This window comes from Bombus vosnesenskii, unplaced genomic scaffold (genome assembly GCF_011952255.1).
Source record: "Bombus vosnesenskii isolate JDL3184/JDL3185 unplaced genomic scaffold, Bvos_JDL3184-5_v1.1 scf7180000013304, whole genome shotgun sequence".
Classification (NCBI taxonomy): Eukaryota; Metazoa; Arthropoda; class Insecta; order Hymenoptera; family Apidae; genus Bombus; species Bombus vosnesenskii.
This window is the reverse complement of record NW_022882953.1, coordinates 3,465,286-3,476,642: the sequence shown is the minus strand read 5'-3', so window position 1 is coordinate 3,476,642 and position 11,357 is coordinate 3,465,286.

Below are 11,357 nucleotides of genomic sequence, written 5' to 3'. Positions count from 1 at the left end.
CTTAGACGAAATTTATTTAATTTTGTCCAAGCTAAATTAAGCAAAATTTTTTGTTTTTCAACAAATTCTTGTTTTTGAAAACTGAGAAAGATTGATTAAAGTTGCAATGGATTTGAAAACCATTTGTATATACGTTTGTATAGTATACTATTCTTCGTAGTTTCCAATGAACTATCAATGAGATATTTTAATCGTATTTTCTTCAAATCGGGTGTATCATTCGATAATTTGATCTTATGATACGCCCACAATGATACTAATACATATACTGTAATACGGCAAAAAATAATTTTTATACAATATTCTTTTCTCAATACTTTTCAATACTTTTATATAATATTCTTATATTGCAAACCTTTACACACATACTTTATATGAATTATGATCAAAGCTTTTTTCAAAATTTTTGGAAAAGAAATTTGAGAAACATAGCTCCGTACGCAATGTGTTAAAATGGCATCGTAGCGTGTATAAACAGGGAAAAGATTAAATCTACGAATTAAAATTTCAACAAATTTTGCAAAAGTTCTTGCAGTTCGCAATTAGAACGTGTGATAACCTTTAGTCGAAATTCTTTCCTTTCTCTTAGCAGAAACGAACCAGTTTCGTCCTTTCGATTAATCTCTATTTGCTCGCAATTTCTAAAATAAAACATGCTATTGGATCTTTAACACTTTTATGACAGTTAGAAATAGTGGTAGTTTCTTTTTTCTAGTTTTCAATTTAAACGTAATCATAGTAACAAGTGTTGTGAAATTACATATATACTTGTTGCTATCGAACGAAAAGTAAAAAATCTTGTAGAGGAAATGAAGCGAGCAATACTGAAACGTCGTTTCTTGTAAATCCTCATAACTCAGTATCAAAACAACAAACAATAATTAGCGTTAACTGTTGTTATTGCTTTTCACAAAATTATAGCGTATGTCACTGAGAATTTGACCCAATAAAATTAATTCTACCTATTTCGTCTAGAAACAGAGAAGTTTTGTTTATGAAACTGTTTAATTTGAAAATCTTACATCGTTTTAATTAGTTCACGAAAGTTCGAAATTACTTCGCGTTTTTACATCGCGTCACAATCAATCTCGCTAGAGAATAAAGTAATAAATAAGCAGATTATAATTCTTGCTACGTGTTACGCTAGATAATTGCAATATCGCGTCCTACAAAGGATGGACATAAAAATGTTTTGTCACAGAACGAATTTAATCGAATTTAAGCTTTATATTAAATTATATCTTTCGAATTAAGTTCGCCTCACGGCTGGCGTGGTCTAACTTCAAAAGCTTGGATCGTGTTGGAAATTGTTCGAAAATCTAATTCAAAAATGAAGCAGCCATAGTGATCGAAACACAAGAATATTCGCAGAATTCTAATATTGTCAATTATTTATTGTACCTAAAATTGGTCTTTTGTTTCAGTGGCATTTTCGAAATAAAATTAAACTTTAACAGTAAATTGTATGGAAAGAACATCGTTTTGCAAAATGATGTTTATGTCGTAGGTTAACTCTTCTTAATATAGATTCTCTGTAGTACGTACATGAAATATAACATTTATAGAGTTTCGATTACTCGCTAGATTTAGGAATTTGAAAATTATAACATGTAAAGGTTTGTATATTAAATCAGCAAGTGAAGACTATTAAGTCACACCGAATCTTACATTTCGTAAATTCATATTTTTGTAAAAGTAAATTTATTCTTGTTGTCTCAGTTCGTACGATGTTGTAACAAAAATCGCGAAACGTTTGCTAATACGCTAACGCAATTCCTTAATTATTTTTATTTTACAAGTCTCCCGGAAAACATTCCATAAGTTTCTAACAAATCAACTTTTCTTTGAAGACTAATATTAAGAAATTAATTAGGAAATTCGACAAATAAATATGGTAATGATTTTATTATATAAATGACTGGTGCTTTGTTTTATATATCCATTCGATAAAGTATATGTAAGAAAACGCAAAAATTTGTCAGAATTGTAATACTTTGCTCATACAATGTAACGTAGCTATTTATTGTGTACTTGTCCACATAGTGCCGTATCTTTAAAAATAATTACTTTTAATTCTTATTCATTCTATCTTTGTTGAAACGAACGTGATTTCGTATGTCCTTGATCCGTTAGTGTCACAATTAATTAAAAAACCTTATGAATATAAAATTTCTTAAATGAAGAAGTTACTATGTATTCGAAAAGGTACCTACAATTAATTGTAACGCACTGAGATAGATAATAGATTATTAAAAACTTCATTAGAATGCAATGTTTGTAAGATTCATTAACATCTGCCTCGATAGTTTTGATATATCAGCAACGAAATCGAAAGCAATAATCGCTTAATTACAGAATTATGCTACCGATGCTTCTACATATAATAGATAGGTAATTTCCATTTTTTTAGTCTGACGCCTCGATCATGTAAAATCAAACAGCCAAACCTGCGTTGTTACTATAATGAATCTTGTTCTCTCTTTAATTAAATATAAATTGGTACGAACGCACAAAGAGATATTAACTAACAACATAGTCCAATAGTTCAAGTAAAGATACCAGTTGTTGTAATGGTTAACCAATGTTGAAATAATCTCCTTTTATCCTCAGTCGTGATACTTTTGGATCAAGGATCAGTACGTTTCCTGTATTAACCTGGTTTCACGTTTCTTGCATTTTTATGTGTAGATGAAATCTAGTGCATCAAAATGTGTTTTAAATTGTAGAAAAGGAAAGAAATCTGATACACGAAGGACTTTTTCCAATCGTCAAAGCGAATTCGACGTGTACCATAATTACAAAGATGCATGTGATTTTATATACTGGATAAAATAAAACGAGAGAAAGATAAAATCAAACAAAAGAACGAAGAAAAGACACGATTTACTCTATATTTTCGAACAATCATGAGACAAACCTACTTGACCGAAATGGATACTAAATCCTATTTCCATATATGAAATCAAATTTTATGTAAATCGATTACAATTAATTTTTCATTACAGTAGAATCAATTTTAATCGAACCAAGGAAAATGAATGTCTACTTTCAACTTTTAAACAAACTTCAATGTAAAATCCACGCTCGATCGGATTTTCTTGAAAGAACGTGTAAATGTTATCGCGATTCTAAAATCGACTAGAAATAAGGTCGGAAATGAAAGTAGCTGAACAATTTTGCGATGCAGGAAACGTATTCGTTGCGAACGAAAGAAAAGAAAGAAAGAAAGTAAAATAATCGCGAGAAGGGTTCACGATCGAATCTTTTGAAGCTACGGAAACGAGATAAACGAAACTCAATCATATCACCGTAGTTGCCTCTACTATCCGCTAATAGTAGCTCGTCGACAATACTGTTGACTTTTTAACGTTAAATGGTTGGAACAATCACGGAAATCTTTAAAAGCAATCCGATTTCCGCGATCGATCTGACACGCGCTGTGTTTTTACTACTATTCTCTATTATAGTTACCGAATAAACGAGCTATCTAACGTGACTATCAATTACGATTATACTTAACGATCACGCAAAACTATCTCTAAGATCGTACTTGAAGAGTTGGAAAGCTAAATGATAAATTCTTCGAAAAAATAGCTATATATATTAACTCTGCTTGCGACCTTTCCGCCATTTTTTGTCCAATCGTGTTTTTTAATGTTAAAAAGGTTTCTTAAGTTTAAGGGAATTGTGAAACAAATCGTCGATAAGAGTAATTTTAGATTTGTATTTTATATTGAAATTTGTCTGGTTTGTTAAAACAGATCCGAAATTGGCATATAAATACTCAGGAATCGTAACAGGATTAAAAGAATTTATTTATAAAGAAATCGAATCATTACTTATTTGTTTAGCGATATTGAGATATTGCAATAAGCTACACGTGCTTTCCCGCTATTGCATGATATCTATATTTTGTTAAAGGATCGTAAAAACCGGAGCACTGTAACAGACAAAACTTGGAAATCGTGTAATAGCGTGAGATATCATTAGAAATATCATTGGAAAAATAAAAATGAATTCTCGTCATTTGGTTTTTTAACTCCTTCTACTGTAAATACATGGCATGTACTTACTTACACTATGGTTACTATATACGAATACAGACGTTTCGAGCGAATTGTGTTGCCCAAGAGTGGCGTTATGAGAACTCGTAAAACAATCGATGGATCCTCTGGGAAGTTCGCACTAATATTTAATACGACATACGATAATTTGTATAAATAATGTCGAAGTTATCCGAAATTAGATATTTAATATCGAAGAAATTATAGGATTATTTCTAAATCGAATCGTATTTAAAATGAAGGTAGATTAAGCAAGCTATGATACAAGACGGAATATTTACGATAAAATGTATAACTAAGTTTTAACACGAACGTTCCATGGGATTTAATAATATAGCAGAGCGATATGTTGTGATACAGACACAATGTCAAATTACTAAACTCGTTCCAATGGCACATCACCAAATATTTATATAATATGATGTACATAAACTTTAAGAATCAAATCTCGAAAGGTTCTTGAGCAACATTATTCGTTTTAACAGTCTGTGCAATATAAAATAGACTATACTATCGCTGTACCGATAAATCGTAATCGATAAATACAGAGATCGACGTATTGAAAAACATAATCGGCAATTCAACCTGTACGCTGTAGTTTGTCCAACTTTTGCACTGGCTGTGTGTCTTTTTCTACGTTCGAAAAATTGTCGGCCGACCATTATTGTGAGGACGTAATTAAAATATTACTTCGAAGATATTGGAGTCTATTCCGATGATCGTATCTCTGTTTTGTATGTTTCTTAAAAACACGTGCTTTATCTAGTAAAAGTGGGGCCAAGATCTTTAACGGTGGCTGATTTCGAATATTCAAAGATGAAAAAATGGTATTACGACGAGGAGAAAATTTAAGTTTATAAAATTAATTCATGTAATTACACGTGTGCTTTTGTTTAAAATATTCCAGTATACACTTTATAACTTGACAAGTCTTGGGATTTCTTTCCATGAAAATTTTCAATCTAAAAATGTTTCGTTTCGTTATTTTGGAAACGATAGTAATTAGAAATATAAATAAACAAAATATTCTTATATCATTGATCCATTGCGTTTGTAAACTCGTATCTTTTGTTTTCTTCGAAGTTCATAGTCTAGTTTCAATGTAAAATTTTTTAATTGCATATAGAAAAAAAAAACACCCTTTTTAACGCAATAATTATTCGATAAAAGTAATTGCAGACTTTGAAGCAATTTTCAAGAAATACGAATCATCGCCGTTTACTTAAAGAAAATGGCAATGTGAGAATAATTCAAAGTAAGAGGTTAGAGAAACTGAACGTAACGATCCGTGATACAAAGACGCCCGCTTTGTAAATCAATTTAAATAACAAATCCAGCAATACTCTTCGATTTTAGTGCTCTTGATACTAGAATCGTTAAGAATACTATATAGTTCGTTGATAGTTTAACGTGTTCAACCTGGCGCGAGGTTTTGATAAAAATCTTGATACGACGGTGAATACCATATCGTGTGCATTCCCTTGCATTTGTTTTACTAACCAGAAAACATTTGATAAGAGAATTCTTAATTTACTATTATCAAATAATAGTTCGTAGATAAATAACTAGTATCAAATTTTATGATTTAATGTATACAAATAGGTGACATTGTAAATCGTAATTACAAATATAATTGAGGAATATAATTGAAAAACTTGTTAACTAGATAGACTTAAGAGAAGAAAAACGAGATTAATAGACAAGTGAAATTGTTATAAATTATAACATAAAGTTACTGCTGGTTCTGTGACTTCTTTTATCTTCTTTATTAACTACACACTATTTTTTAACTATACAGGTAATCTGTGCCGAATTCAATGTTAAAAATGTAAATAGCGTTTGAACCGTCTTTAAGATTAGGATATAAATTTACGCGCGAAATTAGAAAATAGCTTCAGCTGAAACAACTTTATGCTTAATATATATAATATCCCTTTTTTCATACGTTAGAAATCAAAGGAAATCAGAGCAATCCTTGTATTACGTAGCGCACTATATGGTTTTGAAAAATATAATTATATAGGTATATATGTATAAGGCGTGCTACCTATCAATACTCATAATTGTATTATAATGCGTGCATAAGTGTAAATAGGCGAAAATGACTTGTTATAAATACATATGTATTTATTTCAAGAGCAATTAAACTATAGTCCGCCGCCGAAATCGACTGGGCATATTTGTAAATTCGTAGGTACCGGACTTGCCGATTTATATAAAAGTATTCAACTCCTCATGCTTTACGATGAAATAGTTTATTTTGGAAGAACTAATTCAATTATGTAATTTATTATATATCGTTAATGTGAAATATTTATAAAATCTAGAAATTTGTGTTTGAACAAATATTATTAAAAGATCGGGAAAATATTCATTGTATTGTCTAATTATAATATTAATATAAGAGTCCCTTATTCTTGTAAATTTATTATAATGTCTCACAAGTTTTATTTTCTCTTTATAATAATAAATTTAATATTAGCCAATGTGAGTGAGTAATGGTTTTAATTTATGTTATTGATATGTGTCGCAGTATATTGCGAAAATTTCTTTGAACTCTCAATTTATATGCCGGGAGAAATAAAAATAATGTACGGATAGTCTCTAAACTAAACGATTTAATCGGAAACAAAAGTTCCAAACAGAGACGAATAGTCCAATCGCTGTAATTTCAACCAAGGTATATTTTTTAAGGAATTGTTCATAGAGCAGCTGTGTAAGCTTTCTTTCAAGAACGCAATGATTGCAGTATCCTTACTATACAGGTCTTTAGCAGTTTGTGCAATAAACTTTTAATAAATAATTTTTAAACTGTCTGCAGGAAGTGAAGTCTGTAGCAATATTCGGTGAAAGAAAGGAGACATTTATACAACATTTATTCGTCCATAAATGCAGCTGATGGCATGCTTCGTAAACAATTATAAACAAATTTCTATAAAACGTATTCACGAGATATTTCTTCATGAACATTTCTAGAAATGATACAACTGAAGGTTTAAATAGCCATAAAATTTAAATAATATTACACAATTATATATTTTAAAACCTAAAGTATCATAAAATAACTTATTTAAAATCCGAAACACTTTGATATAACTTTGTTGCACGATAAATTAAATATTTACAACATTTGCGTAAAACTACTCTTACGATACAGCCAGTCTAAAAGTGGGATACCAACAAAGGCAAAAGTAATAAATAGTCGGTTTTACAATAATATTAAGGCGATCGATTTTCGTCGATCAATCTGTTTTATCGACTGATTCAGCAGAAAGGTGTGTAACGATTCTCGACACTCACGATCAAACGCGATTGATCTTCTCCGCGGCAAAGATGTTTTGCAAGTGTCCTTCCAATTAACAAACAAACAAGTAAAAAAAAAGAAAAAACGAAAATGAACTTGGTTAGCGCGCTGTCAAGAATTCAAGCGACACTCTTAGATCTTAAAGTAACTTAATTAGTCGAGCTTGTACAATTACATATATATTTTTTTCGCGATCCATCCTCCGACATTTTTTTGTGAAGCATAAAAACGATAAAAATAAAAAAATGAAAACGAGAGGTATTCGAGTGAATTGATCGTTTCTTAGAAACGAGCGACGAAAACTCGAAATGAGGAAAAAAGGAAAAAGAAGTGATGGAAAAATAATAAATAACGGATGAACCAATGTATGATGTATGTGTTACGTATTGCGGTTATTATATTATATATGTACTTGTAAGCGCTAATACTATTTTAACATGAATTATGCGTAATTATTCGATTTCTCAAATATTGTACATTTGCGCCGATATTGTCTATACGACTATACATATGTATATCATTATTATTATTATTATGATTATTAGTATTATTATTATTTTTATTATTATTATCATTATCATCATCATCATCATCATCATCATCATCATCATCATCATAATCATCATAATCCCCATCAACTATGCTACTACTCCGATCCATCATCATAGCCACATCTACTGCTACTACTACTGTTCACTACGATTCCATTCCACCATTCCATTATTATTATTCCATTCCATTCCATTATTCCATTCCATTCCATTCCATTCCATTATTCCATTCCATTCCATTATTCCATTCCATTATTCCATTCCATTCCATTCCATTCCATTCCATTATTCCATTCCATTCCATTCCATTCCATTCCATTCCATTCCATTCCATTCCATTCCATTCCATTCCATTCCATTATTCCATTCCATTCCATTATTCCATTATTCCATTATTCCATTATTCCATTATTATTATTATTATTATTCCATTATTCCATTATTATTATTATTAGATATTAGTTATCTATATCTATATCTTTAATTACTTCATTTGTTTGTCCCAACTCTACGTACATTTTGGTTATAATATACAGAAATATATATTACTTCGATAAAAAGATGTATGTTTGGTTAAATTTGGTTTCGACTATTTAGAAATACATTTGAATTTGGGAAAAGCCATATTAAGAAATGATGAAATTTAGATCTCACTACCAATATACAGATAGAAGATATATAATATATGGTGATTGGTAATTGGTGGTACAAGCGGAAAGGGGGTGATTCTACGTGAAAAAAGAAGTCGAAAATATAGAATAAGAATTTTTCATTGGAGGCTTTGCTTTCGAGAAAATCGACTTTGAATTTTCGCTCGGTACGCGTGCGGTACGTTATAACGGATCTCACTGTAGATCGTTGTTTCGATGGAAAAATTAAAAAAAAAATTTTTTTTTTAATTTTTATTCTATATTTTCGACTTCTTTTTTCGCGTAGAATCGCCCCCTTTCCGCTTGTTCCACCAGTTACCAACCACCCTGTATGTGTAAACATTGTACTCATATATTAATTCATTATCATCAACATCTGACGACGCGATGTGCAAGAAAAGATATCCTGGATTAATAAATAAAGTACAGACAAGAAAATGTTACTTCTCACGGGTTTAGTACATACACAAGATCACCATGCTTGTCAAAAATTCTAATCATAGTACAACCAGTCACCTATTTTGATTGAGACCTTTCATCCTACGATATGATTGAACAACCAGAAATACAAAAATGTATGCAACTCACGACCAAATGCGAAGAATGTTGTCATCGTTATTGTTCGGATCAAGGATCAAAAGAGGACCAAAAGAGGAAAATTATAATCAAATCGTCAACCAATCAAAATCGTCGAATACAATGGAAGAAGGGGAGACTAGAAAGAACAGAAATAACAAAGCATAAAGTACTATAATTTATTCTTAATGGCAATGCTATTTTAAAAATTTAAAATAATGAAAGATTGATCTCTATTAAATGAAAAATTATAATGATGATATTAAGACTTCTTGATCGGATTCCATGTTTTAATTAATAGTAATTAACATAAGATGTAAGAAATGTAGTTAAATTAAATACAAAATACACAGTTACATTCTTGGCTTTTGAGGCACAGCCAGTTCTCTTCTTCTAAACATCCGCTCTTAGGGGACAGGAAAAAGGAGAAGGCGTGGTAAACCTTTAACAATAATTTGTTCTGAGAAGAAATGATGATTTGTTAGGTTATATCCTTTATTTTTTTATTTAATATTTTACGTTCACAATTAGAAATGACGATTGTTCAAAAAATCTAAAATACTCACATGTGGGAGTCTATTAACCTTAAAACTTAGAACTTTAATAATAAAAGAAACAAAATTCTAGTTACTACTGATAAGAATTGGGATTCTAATGTAAAAATTTAAAACCAGACTTTACTATTTAATTAATAATAATTGTAATAAAATACAAGAAATAGAATTCATTGAAATACGATAATATGCAAAGTTTCATACGTGTTTAAATATCAAGCATTACTGCATTCTTCCCAAATAACAGGAGAAAGCAGAAGTTGTGAAAAACCTGTAATAAAACACATGAAATATTATAATATCTTCCTAGGAACATAATTTCGATTATTAGAAGGCTTAAGATAAGGAAAAATGAAATTTTCACAACAAAAAGAATTACAATTTTACTAAAATCTAATTACTATAAAACTTAAAACTTTAACATACAAATTTAAGTTGGCAATCTAGTAATTTTTAGAATTTTTCACATTTATGACGACTTCTCGGCAGTTGCGTCCTCTTTTCAATATGATGCCGCGCGAAATGGTATAATTTCAAATATTAATTCTTATTTCTGTCACTAGGATGTAGATAACTTGGGTATATATTATGTCCTATTAGTATTCTGATATTGCATTTTCTTGATACTTATTTTCATGTAAAATTCTATAATTCGTAAAAAACTTGAAATTTTTACGTAAGTTATTCAATTCTTTCTAATAGATTATGTATTATATTATAATAAAACAAAATTTTGTAGTAAATGTAATTGGAATCACGTGTTTCAAATATTAATATTCTGAAATATTACTACATATTAAGAAAGCGATACGAGTATTCATTTTTCCGAATACTACTATTTGCAAAATGATATCAATCTAAAAACTGCGCAAGTTCTGCTGTAGTCCAGAGTCTATTGCATATACAAATATATATAATTATATATTCTACATATACAACATATATACACATTTTTTATACGTATAATCTTTTATACTGTGTATATCTTTCCAAAATTCTGTCTTCATTAGGTAAGAAGTAATATTTATCATGGGACGCTGTGGGATATTGCAAGATAGCAGAAGACATTGTGTAAGATGTAAAATATCGCTCAAGATATCACGGAAAGCATTACGTAAGACTTAAACCTTAATCTTGGCAGATTTATGAAGTTTGATGTACTTGATCGAGATACTTATTCACAGAAGCAAATTTTTGTTGGTATTTCTATTTATTTCGTTGGTCTTTTGCTCTTTTTATTGGTCGTAATTTGTCTATTTCAGTTATCCATAAATTGTATTGCGATTTTCTGGGGCAGAGGTATGTGTAAGTATAAAATTCTATACTTCCTTTGCGATTGTAGAATATCCTTTTCATATTTTATTTATAATTTTCTAGAAGATTTTCTATTAGTTTTATAATTCAAACAGCTACTATATTGAATCGATAATGTCGCATGTGACACAAAAATGACGATTGAGTCAGATGTACGCCAAAACGTAGGATACGAAAAAGGATTGCATATTAGGCCTGTTTATGTACATAATTCCTGTGTTTGCTATAGCGAATCATAGAGGGAGTAAAAAACAGCCTCATTTTTTCCAGGTCGGTATATCAGAATCTGAGACATAAAATCTCATTTAATGTCACATTTATCCTGTCCTTAGTAAAGAGTAGAA